Genomic DNA, 23,340 nt, shown 5'->3' with positions numbered 1-23,340 from the left:
TGTGTATGACTCCCTGAAACATGAGCCTGTTGTCAAGATAAGGAAACTGAAGTATGCAGCAATATATTAGTATGTAACTTTGTTCAATGTATAGCTAGGAAGTAATAGAAGGGTTTATTTACCTTTTCTAAAGCATAAAAGAAATATCAGCGTAAAATTTGTACTGCAGAGACCATCCTGGATGGTGACCTTTACCCACAACAGAACACATTCAACAATGACTAACTCATTCAACACATTATTAGAGCTTTTTTACTGAGATTTATTATTAATCTAGGACAAACCATGACATTTTATATGGCTACCCTCTACAGTATATTAAATCACGTCTTATATAAAAAATATATATAAAATGATCCTTGAGCTAATTCTTTTCATTAGATTGATGTGTCTAAATGTTAAGTTTTTAATCAATATTTTATAATGGAAAGTTTTTTAAAGTGAATAACTTCAGAAAGTGGCACATATCTAAGAAATGCAAATTAATACCTCGTGGTATTCTTTAATTTACTCATTCCCATAAGGAAGACGACAATGTGTAATGTTCCATATTAAGTAGTTAAATCCTCCGACAGCTTTCCTGTCTTTTCCTTGATCTTTATACTTTCATACTAATGAACTTTAGTATTTCATGGTGCAAGACTTTCTGATTGTAGTTTCTTAATTTGAGGTTGATTCTGACAGATTTTAACAGCAAGAACAGGTTTCGCAGGTCACAAACTCAGCATATAATTACCTTTAATTACAATCTGGCAGAGCACTGTAGGCAGCAACAGGAAGCCCATCAAAATTGTATTTGATAGCAGACTACATGGTAGAGAACCACAATATGCAGAATTTGAGTAAGCTTTCCATTTTGTGTTTGCCATCCTGTAGAGAAAATCCCTTCCTTTACCAAAACCTTCCTAGTAGAACTATAATGACCTTTATCCTCTTCAATACTTCTTTAAAATCTCCCCATTGGCATCAACTTTCAACTACAACCTGCTACAGAATCTTCAACAGCATTGAGCACAAGTGTGTTAAAACCATATCACAGAATCACAGAATGGCCAGGGTTGAAGGGACCTCAAGGATCATGAATCTTCAACCCCCCTGCCACATGCAGGGCCACCAACCTCCCCATTTAATGCTAGACCAGGCTGCCCAGGGCCCCATCCAAGCTGGCCTTGAACACTTACAGGGACGGGGCATCCACAACCTCTCTGGGCAGCCAGTTCCAGCACCTCACCACTCTCTCTGTAAAGAATTTCCCTCTGACATCCAACCTAAATCTCCCCTCCCTCAATTTAAAACCATTTCCCCTCATCCTGCTGTTATCAACCCTTTCAAAGAGTTGGTTCCCCTCCCCTCTGTAGACTCCCTTTAGGTACTGAAAGGCTGCAATGAGGTCACCCCACAGCTTTCTTTTCTCCAGGCTGAACAAGCTCAGCTCCCTCAGCCTGTCCTCATAGGGGAGGTGCTCCAGTGCCCTGATCATCTTTGTGGCCCTCCTCTGGACCCTCTCCAACAGCTCCCTGTCTTTTTTGTACTGGGGGCTCCACACTTGGACGCAGTACTCCAGATGGGGCCTCACAAGAGCAGAGTAGAGGGAAACAATCACCTCCCTTCCTTGCTGTCCACCCTATTCCTTCAGCCCAGGATACCATTTGCCTTCCGAGCCGCAAGGGCACACTGCTGGCTCATATTAAGTTTTTCATCTATCAAGACCCCCAGGTCCTTCTCCACAGGGCTGCTCTCAAGGCCCGCTCCTTCCAGTCTGTAGGGATGCCTGGGATTCCTCCGGCCCAAGTGCAAAGCTCTGCACTTTGCCATGTTGAACCTCATCAGGTTCACCCGGGCCCACCTTTCTAGCCTCTTGAGGTCCCTCTGAATGGCCTTCCTTCCTTCAACTGTGTCAACCGCACCACTCAGCTTGGTGTTGTCCGCAAAGTTGCTGAGGGTGCAATCGATTCCATCATCGATGTCGTAGATGAAGATGTTAAAAGCACCGATCCCAAGACAGACCCCTCGTTACCAGCCTCCACCTGGACATAGAGCCATTGATGACCACCCTCTGTCTGCGGCCTTTCAACCAGTTTCTTATCCATCGAGTGGTCCACCCATCAAATCCACATCCCTCCAGTTTGAAGATAAGGATGTGTGGTGGGGGACCATGTCAAAGGCCTTGCTCAAGTCCAGGTAAATGACATCAGTCGCCTTTCCCTTGTCCACCAATGCCGTCGCTCCACCATAAAAGGCCACCAGATTGGTCAAGCATGACCTTCCTCTGGTGAAGCCGTGCTGGCTGTCTCGGATCACACGCCCACTCCTCATGTGATCAAGCATGTCATCCAGGAGGATCTGTTCCATGATCTTCCCAGGCACAGAGGTGAGACTCACCAGCCTGTAGTTCCCTGGGTCCTCCTTGCTCCCTTTCTTGTGAATGGCAGTGATGTGACCCTTCATCCAGTCATCCGGGACCACACCTGACAGCCACGACTTTTCAAATATGATGGAGAGCGGCTCAGCAACCACCTCAGCCAGCTCCTTCAGAACCCTGGGATGCACGCCATCCGGCCCCATAGACTTGTACACATTCAGTCTCATGAGGCGGTCTCGGACCTGCTCTGTCCTCACAGTGGGGGGGGATTTACCACCCCGGTCCCCACCTGGGGGTTTAGGGATGCAGGGCTCAGGGACGGGAGAAGTACTGGAATCCTGGCCGCCAGTGAAGACCGAGGCAAAGAACTCATTCAGTACCTCAGCCTTCTCTTTATCTGTTGAAGCCAGTTCTCCTTTTACATTTCCCAAAGGAGGTACACTCGCTTTGACCTGTCTCTTCTGGCCAATGTACCTGTAGAAAGTCTTCCTGTTGTTTTTCATGTCCCTCGCCAAGTTCAGTTCTGCCTGCGCCTTGGCTTTCCTGATCCCATATCTGCAAATCCGGATGGCATCCCTGTATTCATCGCAGGTGACATGCCCTTGTTTCCAGAACTTGTACGCACTTTTCTTCACCCTCAGCACGCCCAGCAGGTCCTTACCGAGCCATACCGGCTTCTTACCTCCTCTGCCTGCTTTCTTATTCACAGGGATGGAGAGTTCTTGTGCTCTCGGGAAGGCATCCTTGAAGAGTAACCAGCTCCCCTCAGCATTTTTGTTTTTAAAGACAGCATCCCAGGGGATCTCGGCCAACAGTCCATTGAACAGCTTAAAGTTCGCTCTCCCAAAGTTCAGGGTCCTGACGCCAGTCTTCGCCAGACCCACATCCCTCGAGATCACAAACTGAACCAGGGTGTGCTCATTGCAGCCCAGGCTGCCTCCAGCCTTAACACCATTAATTATTTCCTCCGCACTGGTGAGCAGCAGGTCCAGCAACACTTCACCTCTGGTCGGTCTGTCCAAAACCTGGACCAGAAAGTTATCATCAACACATTCCAGGAGCCTCCTGGACCTCTTGCAGCTTGCCGTGTGGTCTTTCCAAGAGATGTCCGGATGGTTGAAGTCCCCCATCAGGACAAGAGCCCGTGAGCACAAATATTTCTGCTATTACAGATTTTCCTCACATTGAACACTATGTTATTGTTTCTCCCCAACCTTTCAGTGCAAACTTTCAGAGCTCTTGCTTCAGTAGACTTAACCAAGCCTGACTGCAGAAACTTTGAAGCAAGTAAAGATTGGATTACTTAGGTAACCATGGTGGCTTCAACATGTCAACTGATGCATTTATTCTGTCTATATTTGTACTAAAGGGAATTATATTACATCGCCTTAAAAACACAACAACTCAACTCCAATATTAATGCTGTTCTTCCTTACCGAAGAACTTAATTCTACTCCATAAAGTTTGACATTTTATACTTTTTGAAGAAGAAAATAATCGAGAAATATATGCTCATTTAAAAATGCAATAAACTACTGAGCTCCATTAGGTAGCACTTTGATCTCCTGAGCTATTAGGCTTCCTGCAACTATGGAATCCACCTATGCTGATGAGTGATCTATCCCTTAGCAAAGAAGCTAGTAACACAGAGTGCACACATAAACATGGCTTAGAGCACAAGTTTAGGTCTTATATCCTTGGATACCTTTATCCAGTATGTAAGTGCTTTCTGAAACCACTTGCCCATTTTGCTCAAGTTTCTAAAAATTCAGGTTTGACAACTATTTTCCACCGCAAGCAGAGCAGTGCTTTGCTGGATTTCAGGTGCTCAAGCTGCATTTCAGTACAGCTCTTGATAGAAGCAGATGGGGCTGAGGAAGAGCTTCAGATGCTGCGTACCTGCATGTTCTTTACTTAGAAAACCAGTGCTATTCTGCCCCCATTAAAGCAGCTGCCCTAATTCCAAACAAGGCAACAGACAGGATTATGCTAGATAGCAGACTAATGAACAACCACGAAACCACGAACATCTGTCTTGTAATGAGAGCATATCTTTTTTTTTTTTTCAAAGGAAAAATAATTATAAATATTTGGAGAAGCCCAGTGATCTGCAAATGTAAATATTCTGAAATTATATATTCAAAACCCTGCCATTTTTTGCCTTAACTGAGTGAGCTCTATATAGAAATATGGATTGAATAAGTTAAAATAAAAGTAAGTAATACCGCTTATATTTTTCATCCAGCTTTGCAGTGTATTTTCCCAATGCAACCTGCAGGTTACTAATGACATATACAGTACGTGATTCACATAATTTTTGCTTTCCTTCCTTAGCCATTGTCCTTTCGGAGCATTCATGCTCCTCAACCATGTACCAGCTCTCTGTCTTGCTGCTCATAAAGCAGCAGGTGGTGAGGAACAAACACTGCTGTGTAAGTTCCTTGGCAGAGCCATAGCAACTTGGTCATCTGCACAAAAATACCATCATAAACACAGTGTACTTGAAAATCATCTGAGTAAGCAACAGATGCTTTCAGTGTAACTGTACCATCAGGTACAGAAAGGTGGTCTCCCCCACTCCCTAAATTTAGCTGGATTAGTCTGTACAAATACAAATTTCAGTATAATTGCCTGTCAGTTCTTCTTTCCCTCTCCTCTTCTGCTTATTCTGTCCCCCAGCCCTAAAAAGCAGACAAGTAATTCCCAGGGAGATTTTTACATGCAAGTGTAAATTTCTGTGATAATCTTAAAACAAGTACAGAAGGCATTTGTTAATTGGTAAAAACACAGAAAGTAACCATTAGTGAGGTGTGCATGCATATACATATTCATACAAATCTAAGATTTGAGTAAAGATTTTGTAACTATAATTTTAGCTAAAGTTACTTTAATTAGCCTTATTAATGTCAGGATCTCTAAGGTTTATGCTTTGATCATAACTGTAACAAATGACTGCTGTACTTCTTAACCCAATAACTACTGAAGAAAAACAGGAAGCATCCCTAGGTGCCTAGGCCTACTGATGTTAATAGACAACTTGTGCTCAAATCCCAGTGAGAATTCAGGAGAAGGAAAAAGTTATCAATGGAAAATTCATTTTTCATCTTTGCTTTTCAAATGTTTCACCTTGCTCTCAGAACACCCTCTGCTACCTAGTCATAAAGTTAAGCATAGAGAACATCAGGCTGTGTTTGCTCATACTACACCAACAGCTTACTGTGTTCATCATTAGGATTTTTTCTCAGGATCAAAAGGTCCTACAAGTGCAAATCTCACACTCATTTCTCTGAAACCCAATGGAGAAAAGCAATTGTGAGCCAGAATCACCTCAATATTGTCATTGATCATTTTACGTTGCAAAAAATAAGGCAGTGATCCAATATCCACTCTGTAGAGAAAATGAGTAAAATGTCAAAGAACTTTTGAAACAGGTTTTTCAGACTAATGAACATGAGTTTTCTCCCTAGATTCCTGTATGGAAGAGTCAGGTAGACTCCACAAAGTTAGAAAGCAATTGCAGACTTCCTTGCTAGTTATTGATCTTTTTCATACTACTTTTTTTTCCCAAAGGACCTTGGATTCTGACAGTCAGTATATTTCTTTCATGGCTACATGAACCACTGTGGGTTTTCTGTCATGCTTCACTTTCAGTATATTATCCTTTCTGTATTTTTTATTTCATCTTCATTAGTTTTCAAGTCCTCTGATACTGAGGGACGTATTTTTCTTTTTGTACTTCATCAGTCTCAAACACCTTGGGTAAAAAAACCTCATCATTTCTTAATTATTTGGTTAAAGGAGTCTACAAACAGTCTGGTATTGTGGAGTTAACACATCAAATCATTAGCCAACATTTTAGGAAATTATAGCTATAACAGAGATAAAAAACTGCGGTCACTGATGATTGGAGTATTTCCTGCTGCAACTATCCTTTAATTCCAAAATGTACTGATCTATTATAAGTCTATAAAACTATTTTTATAGCTTGTATTTGGCTTTCAAGTGTTGCAGACATGCCTATTAACTCTAGGAAAGTGAAATTATTTTTTGGATTTTTTTAGTGATATCTCCAAAATTCTTTTTAATATGCCTATGTATCTATCTGTGAATTTCTGATGGAAATTCACATATACACAAGTATGTCATGCATGACTGCATGAAAAAGTGGCAGAACAGCTATTCCTCTTTGTTTGTGGTTTGTTAAGAAAAAGACAGAAGTTAACACATATCAGTTATCACGGTAATCAAGTCCACCATCTTATCATAGAATCATAGAATGGCCTGGGTTAAAAAGGATCACAGTGATCATCCAGTTTCAACCCCCCTGCTATGTGCAGGGTCACCAACCACCAGACCAGGCAACCCTGCCCATACAGTGGCGGGAACTAGATGATGTTTGAGGTTCCCTCCAACCCAAGCAATTCTGTAATTCAATTAAAGCTTCTCTATATTATATTGTTGAGAAGATAGACAAGAACATTTAGCATTATATCACAGTAGAGGCACTCCACTTAAAACTATGAGATTTTCTAGCATTTGTGGCAAGTTTGAATTTTCAGTCATAACATAAGCATACCAAATCACACGTTCCACCATCTGAAGACATCACCTTCACCCAGATTCAATACCAAATCCATTCACATTCGCACAAAGAGCAGCCCATGCATGTGAGCCAAGGTTCCCAAACCTGTCTTGGTGTAGCACATACCGCTCTTAGCAAGACATCCCTCTATGCCAGATTCCTCATTTTGAATCTAACTGCAAATGTAGCAGAAAAGTTGAATGGGTCAGTAGGTAGAACTATACATCTCATCCATCCCAACATAAGCAAATGCTGTGTGCACAGGCTGAAGGCTTTAAAATAGCGTCCAAAAAATTGTATTCCTTCTAATAATGCTTCACTTCAGAAAGAAACCAATCATCACTTACATGCCAATAGGATTATCCTTGTGAAGTGATATTTTAATGGGTTCTAATTGGTTTTATTTAACAGTGTATTTCACTACTGATTAGTCTTACCAATGTGCTGTTGCACAGACACGATAAGCAGCTTCTCCTCCAAAAGCAGTTTGTTCAAAAGTAGTGATGAATTTTTCTAATGCAGTTGGAGCAATTAAGTAGCAACTCTCAGCTTCTCCAGCAGTTGCATCCACCTACTGCAAACAGCCAACCCAAAAACTCAGTAAGTCCCCAGAAACAACTGCAAACTTTAAGCTGCTGCCCAGTATTCAAGATGGAAGATTAATTATGCTCCCTGAAAGTGAATACACTGTGCTGGCTCAGTTATGTATCCTTACACATCACAGAAACATTTATTTGCCACAAGCAATCAACTCCTCTTTCTACATCTGCACATTCTTCGTCAGTGGCAGCAATCATAGTCACAAAGCAAACATTGTTGGGCTGTGAGAGCACTCAGTTCAAACTTATACTTCCTTAAGAGGATTTTATTTCAGTATTTTATTTTCAATTTATCAGTCAGGATCACATTGAAGCGGTGCCTACAAGAATGCTTTGAAGCTCTGCTCAAGCACTGGCAACCATGGGAGATGTGCCTTTGGTTTCAGCAGTGCTGGATCAAATCACTCATGACCACAAACACTAACTCTATTTGATTTCTCAGAATCACACTATTATAGAATCATTAAAGTTGGAAAAGTCCACCAATATCATCCAGTCCAAGCATCCACCAATGCTGCTCAGTAACCACAGCCCTCAGTGTCACATCTATGCAGTTCTGAAACACCTCCAAGGGCAGTGACTCCACCACCTCCCTGGGCAGCCTGTGCCAATGTCTCACCATTCTTTCAGAGAAGAAATTTTTCCTAATATCCAACCTGACCCTCCCCTGGTGCAACTTGAGGCCATTCCTCTTTACAACAGTGTGAACCATATGTGACAATTTAACATATGTTAACTTCCTATTCAAATCTCATAAACCGTATATAAATTCAGATCTGCAAACTGCAATCTAAAGATGCAATGATCACTTTTTTTTTTTTTTTAACTATAGTTAAACAGGAAAAATAAAAATAAGTTAGTTTCAATGTGCTGTCTCAGAGTCCATCTGAATTTCTTCCTTTCCCTAAAGAAGTAGATCACGTTTTTCTTCACTCACAGTACTTTGAATACTCTATTTCCTTTAAATAAATGGCAAATATTGAATGAAAGTCACTGCTGACTCAATAATTCACACATAAAACAAGGGTGAGCTTGCCTTGAGAGAACAAGCAGCGATGGCAGAAGTCACTTCATGTTTTCTATTTTTTTTTAAACAAGTTTGATGCAAAAGAAAGTGTTGCTTTTTGTTGTGGCTGAGTGGTGTGTGGTTTTTTTTTCTTTTTTGAGATGGGGGCTTTTTTTTTTTTTTTTTTTTTTTGGCTTCTAGTGACATACAGTATCCAAATACATTCTAGAAATGAAGTTATATAAAAATGAAGTTATATAAAAAGAATGCACACATACTATCATGAGTCATCACTGGGACGCCTAGGGAATTCACAACTCAAGAATTGAGCTGCTGGATGAAGGCATATAAAGAACACTAGTGCAGAATGGAAATGCTCAGGCAATGTGACAGTCAGGTGCATCATCACATGGAGCGCAGATGACTCACAAGGTATGACAACATCAGTGGCAAACTTGCTCAGAGCAGGCATCAGGCTGCATTCAGATGACTGCAGTATCTCGCTGTGGTTGCTATCTGTGTGCAGAATCAAGACCTTTACAGAGTTTCACCACACTCCAGAGACTCAGGGCATGAGATTCCTTGAGACAGAGCAGTTGGCAGTTTCCTTGCTGTGCATCTTTGAGCAAACGCTCCTCTTTACCTCTATTTCTTTCAGTTCATCTGTCTGCAGACCACTGAGATCTACGTATTTAGAAGGCTGTAATTTTGCCACTTCAGTCAATCTCTATTTTTATCATCCTTACAATAAATATTCTTTGAGTGTACTTCAGCACAGCTGGCTTGGAAATGCATTTCCCACCTTGGATAAGAGACCATCAATTTTCAAGTCTTCCTTTAACTATTTCAATCCATAACAAAATAAGATATAAATTTTCATTACATTTTTTTTTCAAATTATTAATTCTGACATTTTAATATGCAGTTTTAACAAAGAAGCTCAGCAAAAGCAAATCAGCTCCCACAGTGTTTTTCAGCTCATCTGTCAGTCTACGATTGACTGATATTATGTATATCTGACCAAATTTGTTTTCGTAGCTCATTCTAGTCATAGGGCTAGAGGAAATGGCCTCAAGCTGCATCAGGGGAGATTCAGGTTGGACACTGGGAAATCGAACTTTTCTGGAAGATTGGTTGGGCACTGGAATGGGCTCCCAAGGAAGGTAGGTGGTGAAGTCACTGACCCTGGACGTTAGGAGAGTGTAACAAATATGAGTTTTTCGTACAGAGCCAATAACATATACTTAGTACTACACATGACACATAGTCTATCATGTACTACAGCATAAAAATAACAGCAATGAAAGCTCCTACGCAATGCCAGACTCCCAGCAGAGCCAAAAAATCCACAAAGGCTGGAAAAGATCTCTTAGATCATTGAGTTTGACCCCAGCCCACCCCTCACCATGCCCACTGACCATGTCCCTCAGTGCCACATCTCCAAGGTTCTGGAACAGCCCTGGGGACAGTGTCTCCTCCACCTCCCCGGGCAGCCTGTGCCACTGCATCACCACTCTTTCTGAGAAGACGTAGTTCCTAATATCGAGCACGAACCTCCTGCGGCGCAACTCAAGGCCATTACCTCTCATGCTGATAGCTACATGGAAGAATACACTGACAGCAATAATGGAAAGCTAATATAAACAATAATGGAAAGCTAATACATACAGTAAGTCTGCTTTGGTTCTTTCATCATGTCAGTATATGGTTATTTAGTGTTGGAGAAACAATAAAAGCTTTTTTTTTTTTTTTTTTTTTAAGAAATGTAAGGATACTTAAACTGCTCAGAGCATCCCTTGACCTTCTGCTCTAAGCAGCTTTTGGGCATTTGTTGCTAATGACAACATCAGTAACACAAAGCATTAATGAAATAAAGATGCATCATGAAATTGTGTGTCTGTTCAGAACCTCAAAAGGTACTTTATTTTGCTGATGTTAGCATTTATATTCAATTGATCTCCATTTCTAAATAAAATAAGATTTTTCAGCTTCTGTAACCTTAATGATGTAGAAAAATGAAGTCCAAATACAGCTGTGACAGTCCATGATGCATTTTATAAAGTGGTGGTGGTAATAATCCTAGCCTCATCCTATTTGCAATAGTATGTATTTTAAATCAATATAGCGTTTAAGAGAATTCATGGTCTGCTTACCAAATCAAGTCTGTAGTATCTAGTGCAGGTTCTGATCAAGCAGATGTCAGTATGACTATCATTGCCATACCATCCAAATGCCTTTATCTTGTAGTTACTTTAACTGGTAACTAGAACTGAGATAAAAACCCCAGTCACTCTTTTTCCTTACAGCTGTTCTCAGAACCACGTATCAGAAGATTAGTAGGACCATCTATGGGTGACATTATTTTTTAAAAACTCATTGCAATGCTGACTTTTTTTTTCCTACAGCAACTAAGCTTTTGTTTTGGCACATATTCCTCTTGTCTTTCAAGAAATGTAAAACTAAATCTTAACATTGAATCTAATTAAGAAAATCCGGTTTTGCTTCACTGCTAACTGCATATGAATTGGGATATTTGTAGACCAGTATACATAGTGAAACTCTCTGCACCCAGTAGCCTTTGCAATCTCTATGTGGCTAGATCAGAGCCTAATTTATGCAGCTATTGATGCAGACTTGGAGGTAGCTTATGGTGTTGACAACTTCTGAACCAAGCAACCAAGCAGCTTTTCAGCAGCACCACAAGAGAATAACCTAGCACATGTCAAACTCCTTATGGACTCCACTCTCAGCTTTCCCTATGACACGTGCACGAAGCAAGCAATGTGACTTTTTTTTTCCATTACACTAAGAGGCCTGCTATGCATTTCATGCAACCTTAAGAACCCACAAGTCTGGGCATTGCTGTCAAAGGTGGCACAGAATGTGGCAGTCCATTGCCAATGCGGATTCGGGGATTTATTACAGAGCCATTGAGATCAGTTTTATTCCACTTTACTGTTTAACACTCACTCATATTCTCCATACTTCTCCTCCTGAAGCATTACATTCTTCATTTCACTACTGTAGAACCAGCAAGGTCAGGTAGAAAAACACATTGGCTCACACCACGTATCTCTTCACTGTTACTGGGATTTCACCCACAGAAGTCCCTGAGCATCCCCCATCATTAAGCTCCACCACGTGTTCTTATTGCTTTTCCTCCAGTCACTGTCTTCATCTTTCTGGGTCCCCAGACATCCAACAGCTGAGGTTCAGAAGTACAGCACACAGCCAGCCTCTGACTACTGTCTCACTTCTCCATCATGAGTACCACATCAAAAATTTGTTTTAGTTCAGGTGTTATCAAAGTTGACCATCAGTCCATAACTAGTTGCAGCTGACTAGAGCTTGGTCTGTCAAAAGCTCAATTTTGGACATTCACCCACAAAGATACAATTATCCATAGGCTGCTGAAGCTCACAGACTATGCCACTTTTTGCCACTGCAAACACATGTATGATGAAAGATGCTGCAAGGTGCAGCTAATTCATATTACTGAATGTGAAGGCTAGGATTGCTGGAAAATGCAATCCACACACAATCCACAAAGAGATTTCTTAAACAGGCTTTCAAAGAAACCATTCAAGTGCAGTTTCAGAGAAAATCTCATTTAAGTTTTAAGACTTGTTAAGACTTTTCACAGTACTTAATTCATCTCTAAGACTTCTAAACTTTGTTTTTTGTTTATGGAGTACCATGAGTATCTCTGAGACAACGCTTTAGCTTTGAAGACTACAGCAGTTAGCAGAGGCATTTAGCAGACAGCCTAAGAGGGATTCATGTTCAACATTAAGCCCTTCAAAACAGTCTTGCATCTTTGCTTATTTAGTGAGATAAATTTGATCTGATACACATGTATTGAGGACTGAGTACAGACAGGGAAAATAAACTTCCTGTTCTTAAGCTTCTATGCTTTGGGCAATAATTAGAACTCAAAGAAATATAGATGTTCGAGCCATTAATTTAATTATCATGCATTAACATTCGTAGAAAGCTGCTGCCATTAATTTTTACTTGTATACCTGCCATATTAACAATGGAATACTGGAATAATTTCTTAGCATACCAGTCTTTTTTTAACTACTTCACTAACAACCCCCAGAATCAAAATAGAAACCGGATGATCAATCATCTCCATTGCCAGCATTCATTGAATACATTCAAACAGTTCAAAGCCAAATTGCAGAAGATCAAGTGAAAAAGATTTATTTCTGGCCTTAGGAGAGAGGCTGCTGGTCCATAAACCCAACTAATGATATGAATTTCATTGGCAAGGTACTGCATCAGAGGAAAATTAAAGTAAAATGTAGTCAGGTTTCTGAATAAGACCTAGTACTTGAGGATAACGGATCTGTTACAGTGTAAGTGTATGAGGGCTGGTGAGCATCCATCATGATTACTTAGCATAGTGGTAGGATCACTGAGGAGAATCTTCAGTTCTTAAGTTCCTGCAGTCTTTGCCATCTCATTTAGTCCTTTCTCAAGTAGTCAGAATGATCTACAGTATCAGGGACCATGAGGATAAAAGGAAATTAATTCAATGACCCATCCAAACATTTATTTATCTATTATTTTATAAGAACACCGTTTAAAAAAAATATATATATAAAGTTTTTGAGTATGTCTTTTTAAAGCACACTTTAAAAAGAAACTCCATAGAGATGTACCATTCTTCATCTATGGTATTTCTGCCTTTCCAAATTAACATGACAGTTTCCTTTCACTCTTAGTTGTAATGATCAAAAGCCAAGCTACACAGAGAGGAAAGGAGCAATTCAGATCATTATCATGTTGTTTTCAAGCATGTCTTGGAGAGACCCAGAAAACTGAAGCCAGAATGTACAGACTTCCTGATACTTACCCCGGTCACCAAGGGAAGCCATCAGCTTCCAGTTATTATTATGATAATGATTCAACATCTAGGGAGGCTGCAAAAGGGCTCCTGCTCAGTCCAGAAGAACTGATGGAAAAACAAGGTAAGAAAACATCAATTAAATATTTCTCATTTTGATAATCCCCAAAAAACATTATAGGCAAGACATCAAATTCTGATAAACATAACTGGACTATCTGCATGGGGCTTTGAGCAACCAGGTCTAAGGAGAGGTATCCCTGCCTATAGCACTAGATGACCTTAAAGGTCCTTCCCAACCCAAACCATTCTAAGATTCTATCATTCTGTTTCTCTTATGATTCTTTTGATGCACGTAAGCACACTGTACCTGCTGTCCTGTATTTTCCATAGTCTAGAAAGAGGTAGACATACCTAACAAAAAAAAAGAAATAGAGTGGGAAAAAAAAAGCCTTTTTTTAAATATTGGGATATGTTTCTCAAAGCAGGGAAACCAACAAACTAAATAAGAAGTACAGACTGTACAAGCAGTTTGAACACCGGTAAGGTATGAAGCACTTCTTAATTTTTCAGACCACAAAGACTCATCACTGACCACTCAGTGAAGCCTGAAAAATGGCTATGGAAATGGAAGTGGGCTTTTTTATCTGGAGCTGATCAGGGTTACATCTCTCTGGTGGGATGCAAACAGCATGCTGATGTTGATGCTGCCCATCCTCCCCAACCCCCCCAAACCCCACATCTCAGCACTAACCATCTCTCCAGATTATCAGAAGCTTATTAAAGCATATTTGGAACCAGTGATGCATTTCTCCATTTATTGGATATTGCTACTCCAGATTGAAGCCAGTTTCACAGGGCTTTTTTTAAATATTATTTTTAATGGAGAAATTTAGGTTAATTGCTACTGCCTCCCGGCTCACTCCTCTGTCTCCTCATTGTTCTTGAGACTGTTAAAGTTTTTCCACAGTATACATTCTGTACCTCAATGCAACTGATTGAAGAAAAGCTGAAATGAGAGCAGTTCCCTGCTCTTCTTCTAACCATGTTTGGTACAGCAAATACTGTACTGTTTTTGCAGCATTAATGGTAGAAAGGTGGTGGGTAACATCTCAAAAATATCTTGTCTATCTTCCAGCCCCAAATAGAGATAAAACCAAGGATATAAGTCATTAAAAGATGATTACCTTCCTCAGTCTAATGAAGAGCAAGGCAATGAATTCTTTGCTCTCAGTTTCAACTGATGATTGCAAAAGCCTTTCTAGGACATGACTCACATACATCAAATTCCACACCATGTTAAACAGATCTTATGTATAAGCCATGCAAAATAGAAGAGCTATGTGGAACAAAGTGTCCCAAAAGTAAAACATCCTGAACAGTCTGCCATTCTTTCACTAGTTATTTGAACATGATTAGCATCCTTTTCATCCTATTTTTGTTTTTAAAATATCACAATCTGTCTGTGTACTGATAGGAGAGCCTGTTCATTTAGATAATTAGGACAGTCTCAAAGGGAAGAAGTCTAATGAATAACTCAAAATCAGTGTTCATTAATCAAATGGTGCCTCCTAAGCATACTGGTATTGGTAACCACATGGGATAGTCTGCCAAGAAAATCCTGCAAGTGCAAGATGGTGGAAAGCAACACACAACAACCCTTAGGTATCACTATTATGTTATGAGGGATGCACACCACATTATTTCTCTCTTGTACAATTCTAACTTCCTTTAAATAACAGTGCTTCCTTTAAAATAACAGTGGAAGAGATTGAAGCATGCTATGTACAACTAGAAAGTGACCCAGCCAGCTGTGTATTCACATACTTTCAGTATAAGTACCATGATTAGTACAAATTGTAGTTGAAGAAAGCTCCCCACTTCAACTGATGTTCTCAGAGTTGCTTAGGGTAGCAGAAAACCTATTAAAAAAAAATATCACATGCCTAATTCCAATGTAGATGCATCTCTCTAAGCAGATCTAGTTTGAAAAGAAATATCAACTGTAAAATTTTAGTGAAAATTAGGCCATCCAAATCCAGCACTACTGCTGAGGATTTCAGTTATTCTGACACATTATTCAGTGCCCATCAGAATTGTTACATCCATATTTAGACTTATTATATAAGTACTGATGATGCATTTTTGCTGCAGTTGTGTTGAGAAGATGAGCACACACTAATCTCAGTTCAACTCCCAGCAGGCATGCTTCTTTTACATCCTTATACACAACTGAAAACCACTGTCAGAAAGACACTGCATTGCTCAAATTTTGCTCAGTAATATTCTTCTTCAATTCTGCTCACAGCAAATTCACATCAACCTAGTAATACTCTTGGAAAATTCTGCTTCTGAACAAGTTTTCTGCTGTCCTCACTCAATGCTATCGGCACACAACATCCACCCAGGGAACTAAGACCAGCAAAGCTGAAGAAAAAGGGGACAGAGGTGAAAGACCCACTTATTATATTAATAAAATAACCCTGTTCATTAATCAAAGCTTGTTCATTAAGCAGATTCGAAAGGAGCTGGCACACAGAAAATTCCAGCACCATGCAATACTTAGTAGAACCCTGCCAAATTGTTAATCAGTATCTCAATTTTCTTTTCTGGCACCATTAAACAAAAGTAGTTATCACTAGCTTTAAAAGACTTATTGGATATGCCATCCCAAGCTGGGATTTCTCCTAAATATTCCCTCTCTGCTCTTCTGCTTACTGTCATTAAAATGACAATTCCAGAGATAAATGGACTTGCTTTGAAGCTCCTTACTACATAAGTAGTATCATTACTGAGGCGTTCAAATATAGGATTAACCTTAAAGAATGCTTCCATCATTACACAGTAATATGTTTAACACTTCTGTGATGCCTTCACTGAAAAAAAAAAAAAAAATTGAGATTCTACACAAAAGTGAAGGAAATTATCAACTGATATGCTCAACACCTGAATCTGCAAAAAAAAAAAAAAAAAAAAAAATTATTGCAATGCATCAGGGCTTAAATAATTAAGTCTCACAAAACGCTCTAAGAATTAAACAGGTAGAGGGATTATTCTATTCATTACTGCATGTGGCAACCTCGAAAAAATCAGGCAACACATTAGCAATATCATATGCTGACACTGCCCAACACCATTACAGCTTAACATGAAAAGTTAAGAGCCTGCAAGTGGATAAGCACTTTTTCTAAGGAAGAGAAGTTGGTATTATGGTAGGATGTACTTAGTCTGGTGTTGAAGACACGTCTTCCTTCTTACAGGTCAACTCCCTCAAGTCTCTTATATTGAAATTGCAAGTGAGATGTGAGCCATCCTCTCAGGTTTTTATTTCAGTTGACCCATATACTAAACTTTTTTTGAGTTAATTAGTACCCAGTAACTTCCTTAGGGACGTGAGTGAGGCAACAACTTTTGCACTGGAACAAAACAGAATATTCCTTCTCCAAGCATGGTTTGCTCTTCAGTCCAGCACCTTGGAATGAAAACCAGCAGTGCTCTGGTAACACAGGCACACAGCAGAGCTCCAACCTTGTCAGGTCAGAGAATGAACTGAGTGGGTGACTGACATTAGTACATGGTGTGGCAGCAGCTTCCCAATCAGTGCTGTCGAAACTAAATTGAAGCTCTGAGCTCAGAAACTGGAGATGGACTAAATCTTTCCTTGCTGAAAATAATATATTTGATTGATGCTATTTTGGATAAGAGCTACTAAGCAGCTGTGATGAGAAAGTTGAAATATTAAATACTATGGTCTTTCAGCTGCTCCTGGGGGAAGAAACAGTGAAACACTCCCCCCTCTCCCCCCTTCCCAGTGGCCAGAAGGAAATTCAAATCATTTTTTAGCTGTACACAAAGCTGCATTTATTTAAGCGACTGAAATAGCACTCACAGACTTCCCAGCAACTCTCCTTCATAGCACATGCAAATATGCATCTCTCTGATTTTTGCAGAGAGCAGCCTGCATTTTACTTATCAATTCCTCACTGATTAAAAGTAGCTCTCCAGATGTTCCAGTCAGCAGAACAGATAAGGGGCAGGGGAAGTGAACAGGCCAAAAAGGACAGAGAGGAAAGAAAACAAAGAGAGATGAGAAAATCCAAGAAAGAAAAGAAAAATAGGGTGGGAAGAAGATTCGCCAAACACAAAAGTGCCACCAAAGGAAAAACTGCTTCCTAATCTTCCTCTGCTGCAACTATTTAGTAATCATTAAATACAACCTGTGTGAAACAAGAAAGCCATTAGAAAAAATCAGTTTTAAAAGCAAGGACAAACTCTGTTCCTCTTATTCCAAGGAGGAGATCTATTACTGTGAGAGTCATCCTATATCAATGGACACAGAGGATAGACTGTAAACTCCTAAAGCCTTGCTTCAGTTAATATAGTCATTGAAAACAGCCATACCCAGAGGGTAATACAATTTCTCACTGTATGATTCATTTCCTATGGCATCCCTAGCCTTGCACCAGCTCTGTCAACTCCAGATGACTGGCAGGAACACAGTTCTTTACATTGCAAGGGTCAAAAGTTTAAGCTTCAACTTAAAAAATAAGCTGTTCAGCATCAGCAAGACAAAGTACCAAGTTCCCATCACACTGCCATCAAGTTCAGTTCCCAACATAATGTCACATTTCATTCACAGAAGAGTAAAGTTTGCATTACCTAAGAAAGTAATAGGTGATGAGAACCAACATTCCCAGGGTGTTTGAGATAAGATTCCTCATACCACTGCTATTAAAATCCTGGGTTTAGCCCACATGCATACAATTTTTTCACTTTTATATATGTACATTATATATATACACACAATATATATAGACATACCTATGTATAAAAGTATAAATATACATATAAAGATGTCACACCTCCTGATCTAACGAGGATAATATGTAGCATACCATTTGTTCAGTTTTCTGATATTGCTGATGTACATGATACAAGATTATTTAATGAGAAAATAAATCATCTTTTGAATGAAAACAGGAGACGGTAAATGGAAGACAGAAGTTTCCTTGGCAGTGTTAGGCACAGCTCTGATGTAGACAGACTTGCAACCTTCAGCCATGCAATCTAGCTAGCTCTCTGGATAAGACACTAATTTTTAGAGCACCTATTTTGGCACAACCCCTATTTTATCCACTACTGCTCTGCACTCCCAGAAAATTTATGACTGGTTCTGGCATCTCACCCTGGTTCTCCTCTGCAAGCACTGCAACAGAATTCATTTAATTTCTTAGCACTCTGCCTTCTTTGGTCAATAAATTACTGCTGCTATCAAAGAGGCCTAGCCTTCTTCTCCATTGACCTTTTCTTGCTTATAATTTCTTATTATTTACCATAACCTTTTCTGCAACTTTCCTTTTGTCTTTCACCTCTGCTTTCTGTGTTTTTCTTCTCCTCTTGAGCCTGCAATGTTTTCGGTTTCCTCTAGTTGCCCACTTAAACTAGCCATTTGGCTCAGTGCTTTTATTTTGTTTTTTAATATGCATGTTTGCATTCATAAGTGCACATCTCTATATGCTATATATAGTACTTCCAAGCACTAGCTGAGCAAAGTGCTTAAATCACGTTCATTTCTGATTTCTACTTAAGTAATGTATTTTATAGGTTGCTCAATCTTATTTATAATTCCCTGAATGGATTCCTCAATTCTCAGGGGGAATAACATACAAAATAAATGGCTTTCTTTCAGGGGAGAAAAAAAAAAAAAAAGTATATTGCTTCCAATCATTCTCTGTTCTACAGAACTTTCTAATTCAAATCTCCTTCTCCCTGCTGGTACCCACTCTCAGCATTTCATTAAGGCCCACCCTAGCAAAAACCTGCCAGCTTGATATGCAGGATGTACATGAGGGAGCCCAAGAACCCTTCACAAAAGCTCACAGTAAAGCCGCTGAGTAAAAGTCTAAGCAACTATCCCGGTCCACAAAGAGTTTCTACAAAAGGAAACTCAACTGTACTAGGCTCCTCTTGGTTCATATGCCTCCCCCTAAATAAGAGCTTCTGAGAGAAGCCAGCTTTGTGCTCCCCAACCATTCTTCCATTCCTACCAGTGAGCTGAGGACAGCATTGCCAGTCTAAAAACTCTCACACAGGGAAGGTGAAGTTGAGAGTCAAAACTAAAATGCAACTCACTATGTCTAGATCGGTGTGGATCTGACAGTACATGTACTGAGGAATACAAGAGTTGAGAAAAGAATGGGTACTGAGGAAAGCCATAAAATAGAGACACTTTCCCAGTACAAATAAGGTGATCTGTAAAATATAAGCACGATCAGAACAGACCCTTTATTGATATAGAAGCATAGTTGCTATAATAAAAACTTCCACCAATTTCATTGCTTCCTGAGTAGATCCCACATCATTATTCTTTCTACACACTAAGTTTGAATGGAGAGTCAGTATGAAGGTAGCCAACTTAATTAGCTCACTGCACATCAAGGAAACCTTCCTTACTGATCAGTCATCTGTCATTTCCTACTCAACTGGCAACATATAGAATATCAAGCAGTCAAGAGCTAGCCTTTTTTTTTTTTTTTTTTTTTTTTTAGCAGATGATCATGAGCATTTTGCAAATTAAACAAAGATGTTGGAAGAGTATTGTAGCCTACATTCCCACATTCTTCTGAGTCTGCAAAACTCTAAAGGTGGAAGAAATACACAAAGCTCATCTATTCATCCCTAAGAACAGTAGAGTGAAGATCATGTCAAGTTCTCAGTATTATTTAGTGCTTTTTGCATGCTTATGTCATTAAAAGGCAAAAGTGTTAGAACAGAAAGCTCTATCACAGAACCAAAACCAGCTCAGAATTGTCCTCATCACAAACTCCATTTTCCAGTATGAGAACAGAAGCATCATCCATCAGTTTCTGTGACAACTCTCTTTTTGTTCATCAGACATACTGCAAGCCCTGCTTAACAAGGCTTACAAAAAGAAAAAAAAAGACCAAATATTTGTCAATAAAAATTTAGGATTTAAAAAACTGTATCTGCCATAACCTCCCAGACAAGGACGCTCTGCTCTTTGCACTTTCCTGATGCGCAGCCCTCCTTGGTTTGCTTTTGCAAGATATCAAAAAGACTCAGTTGCCATGATTACTCCATCTTCTCAAAAGTTGTTTTAAATATTTGCCAAAAAGAGTCTTAAAGAGGAATGTAGCTGGAAACAGACCTCAAAAGGTCATTTCTTCCAACTCACTGACTCCATGTCTGTCAGTTCACAAAAAATGGAGCTGTATCTGCCATGCATATTTAAAAACAACCTGTTCAAATTGACAATGGGTCATTACCAGATTTAACTGAACAGTAATTAAACTTTTATTTCAACACTCATTTTCTCAAAATCTTTTCAAGCTACAGAGAATGATAGCTTTCAAGGAAAGCTAAGAAATAATCCATGAAGTGGGAGATGATAACTATCTGGAATTGAGAGAGCAGGTGCCCTGATAGTAAGTAATAAGTTTAGGTGAAGGTTTGATTCCTGCCCTGACCTCAAGAAATCAATTGCAATCTTCTGGGCTCAGATACCTGTCCTTTTCCTCTCATTACCCTTTAAGGGAACAAAGACAGGTTTAGCACACAAAATCTTCAGGAGAGAAAATATTGAGATATTTTGTACAATGAACTCTGCTCTAAAAGCAGCTAAATATTAGTATGCTGTGTATTTGCAGTGAGTACACATAGTTGGTGCATTCACTTTTTTTTTTCTGAACAGGTGTCTTAACATCTGTTAGCAAAAAATCTCATTCAATATGTCTTTAAAAATTTTATCCAGATAAACAGGATTCCAATCCACAGGCATTCAGGACTAAGAAATACAAGTATTCACTCCCCTCCTAAAACAAATAATGCTTATGAATAAAACTCTAATTAACTGCACAAACCCTCTTGCTGCATGAATAGCCTTAGCAGGTAATTAACTTTGGCACTTTATTATGCCTTGGTCCTACTGTTACCTCCGGCAACCACCATGTCTGAGGCCGCACCACCAGGGGGCTAGCGATCTGCATTCGCTAGGGCCATAGCAACACTGACACCAATATGATGGAGAAGCAAATGGCAATTTATTAAGGCACGACAACCCCTTAAATACACATCCCGTTTCGCTTATGCCCCTTAAGCATGTGTCACACATTACTCACACGTTACTCACAAAGCGGGGGAGGGCCTATCGCGTCACAACCGATACCCCATTATCGCCTATTACAACACAGCAGGGGTCCTCTCACGTCACAACCTGATACCTCGTTAATGCCTACTGCAACATCCTACTTCTTGCAAAGACTCAACAGTTATTATAGGTGGGTTATGTTTGTTCAGCTAGAGGCACAGCATTGCTGTGCGCTTCTTTCGGGAAGACTAATGGTGATGTTCACCATGGGGGAGTCAGAAATAAAGAAAGCTGGAAACTTTATTGCTGCAGCTGAAGATCTTCTTGGCTTGGGTTTAACCAAAGAGTCTGAACCAAGGAAAGAGCAGGGCAGCAATCAGTTCTGTCGTACAAGAAAGTCCAAGAGCCACTGCTCAAGTAGACACCCTATAATTATTCTAGCTTCATTCATAAAAACAAGATTAACATAAACTACAACATTTGAGTAAAGATAAGGTGACTTCAGCAGGTATGTAAGACTTTCTTACCTCTGTAATCATCTTTCTAGAAATTAGATGACTATATTTGACATTCTGCAAAAATATCTTTGGGTACAATGCCACAACTAAATGCATGAAAGTTAAACAATTATTTACAGAATAACTTACCTACGTAATTTGTATATATTAGGTACAAGATGGTGCAGCATTTCCATATTTACTTACAAATTCCTTTTAGTAACACAGTGCATACAATGCACAGCTTTCCTTGCTGTGCTGAAATTTTGAATGATGTATTTCAGTACTGTATAGCCCTACAAGACATCTTAGCATTCAACAGACAAGTCATAATACAAGTAGATTCCAGAAGCTAATTTATTAGCTTGCTACCCTGTTATCAGTGCCTTGGAACTTGCAGCTTTACTTCCACAATCTCAGCCATGCATCAGCAGTACAAGATTTTGCTCTTTCTCCACGCATCTGAGATTTGAAGCAGAAAACATCACCATGATGATGTCTCAGAGTGTTTGGCAGTTGAAATAGGATGTCACAGAATCACAGAGTCACAGAATCGTAGGGGTTGGAAGGGACCTCCAGAGATCATCGAGTCCAACCCCCCTGCCAAAGCAGGTTCCCTACACCAGGTCGCACAAGTAGGTGTTCAGGCAGGTCTTGACTATCTCCAGAGAAGGAGACTCCACAACCTCCCTGGGCAGCCTGTTCCAGTGCTCCGTCACCCTCACCGTAAAGAAGTTCTTGCGCACATTGGTGCGGAACTTCCTATGCTTCAGCTTCTGGCCATTTCCCCTTGTCCTGTCTCCACACACTGCTGAAAAGAGTCTGGCCTCACCACTCTGCCCCCCACACCTTAGATATTTATAGACCTGGATCAGGTCTCCTCTCAGTCTTCTTTTCTCAAGGCTAAACAGACCCAGTTCACTTAGCCTTTCTTCATAGGGGAGATGCTCCAGGCCCTTCACCATCTTTGTGGCCCTCTGCTGGACTCTTTCCAAGAGATCTGTCTTTTTTGTACTGGGGAGCCCAGAACTGGACACAGTACTCCAGATGAGGCCTTACCAGGGCAGAGTAGAGGGGGAGGATCACCTCCCTCGACATGCTGGCCACGCTCTTTTTAATGCACTCCAGCATGCCAGTGGCAAGGGCACACTGCTGGCTCATGGCCAACTTGTCATCAACAAGGACACCCAGATCCCTCTCTGCAGAGCTCCTCTCTAGCAGGTCATCCCCCAACCAGTACTGGTGCATGCACTTATTCCTCCCTTGATGCAAGACTCTACACTTGCTTTTGTTAAACCTCACCTGGTTTCTCACTGCTCAGCTCTCCAGTCTGTC

The 23,340-nt window shown here is 40.1% G+C and overlaps 1 protein-coding gene across 4 annotated transcripts in view; it reads right to left on the bottom strand.

The window, feature by feature from the left end:
• LOC116237891 (leucine zipper protein 2-like) overlaps positions 1-22,313 on the bottom strand; it is a 169,964-nt gene extending 147,651 nt beyond the window's left edge. The window contains exons 1-2 of one of the 4 annotated variants that reach the window (XM_090140241.1): positions 22,156-22,313; positions 13,411-13,509 (exon numbers count right to left, since the gene is read on the bottom strand). The gene's annotated coding sequence lies outside the window, so the exon portion shown is untranslated. Of the gene's footprint in view, positions 1-13,410; positions 13,510-21,353; positions 21,438-21,539; positions 21,795-22,155 lie in introns of those variants that run through there. The other 3 variants (XM_090140240.1, XM_090140243.1, XM_090140242.1) reach the window with 3 other exon arrangements.
• Positions 22,314-23,340: the final 1,027 nt, after the last annotated feature.

The sequence above is a fragment of the Phasianus colchicus genome, chromosome 5 (assembly GCF_987193195.1).
Source record: "Phasianus colchicus chromosome 5, bPhaCol1.hap1.1, whole genome shotgun sequence".
Classification (NCBI taxonomy): domain Eukaryota; kingdom Metazoa; phylum Chordata; class Aves; order Galliformes; family Phasianidae; genus Phasianus; species Phasianus colchicus.
This window is presented reverse-complemented; position numbering and strand designations above follow the sequence as displayed.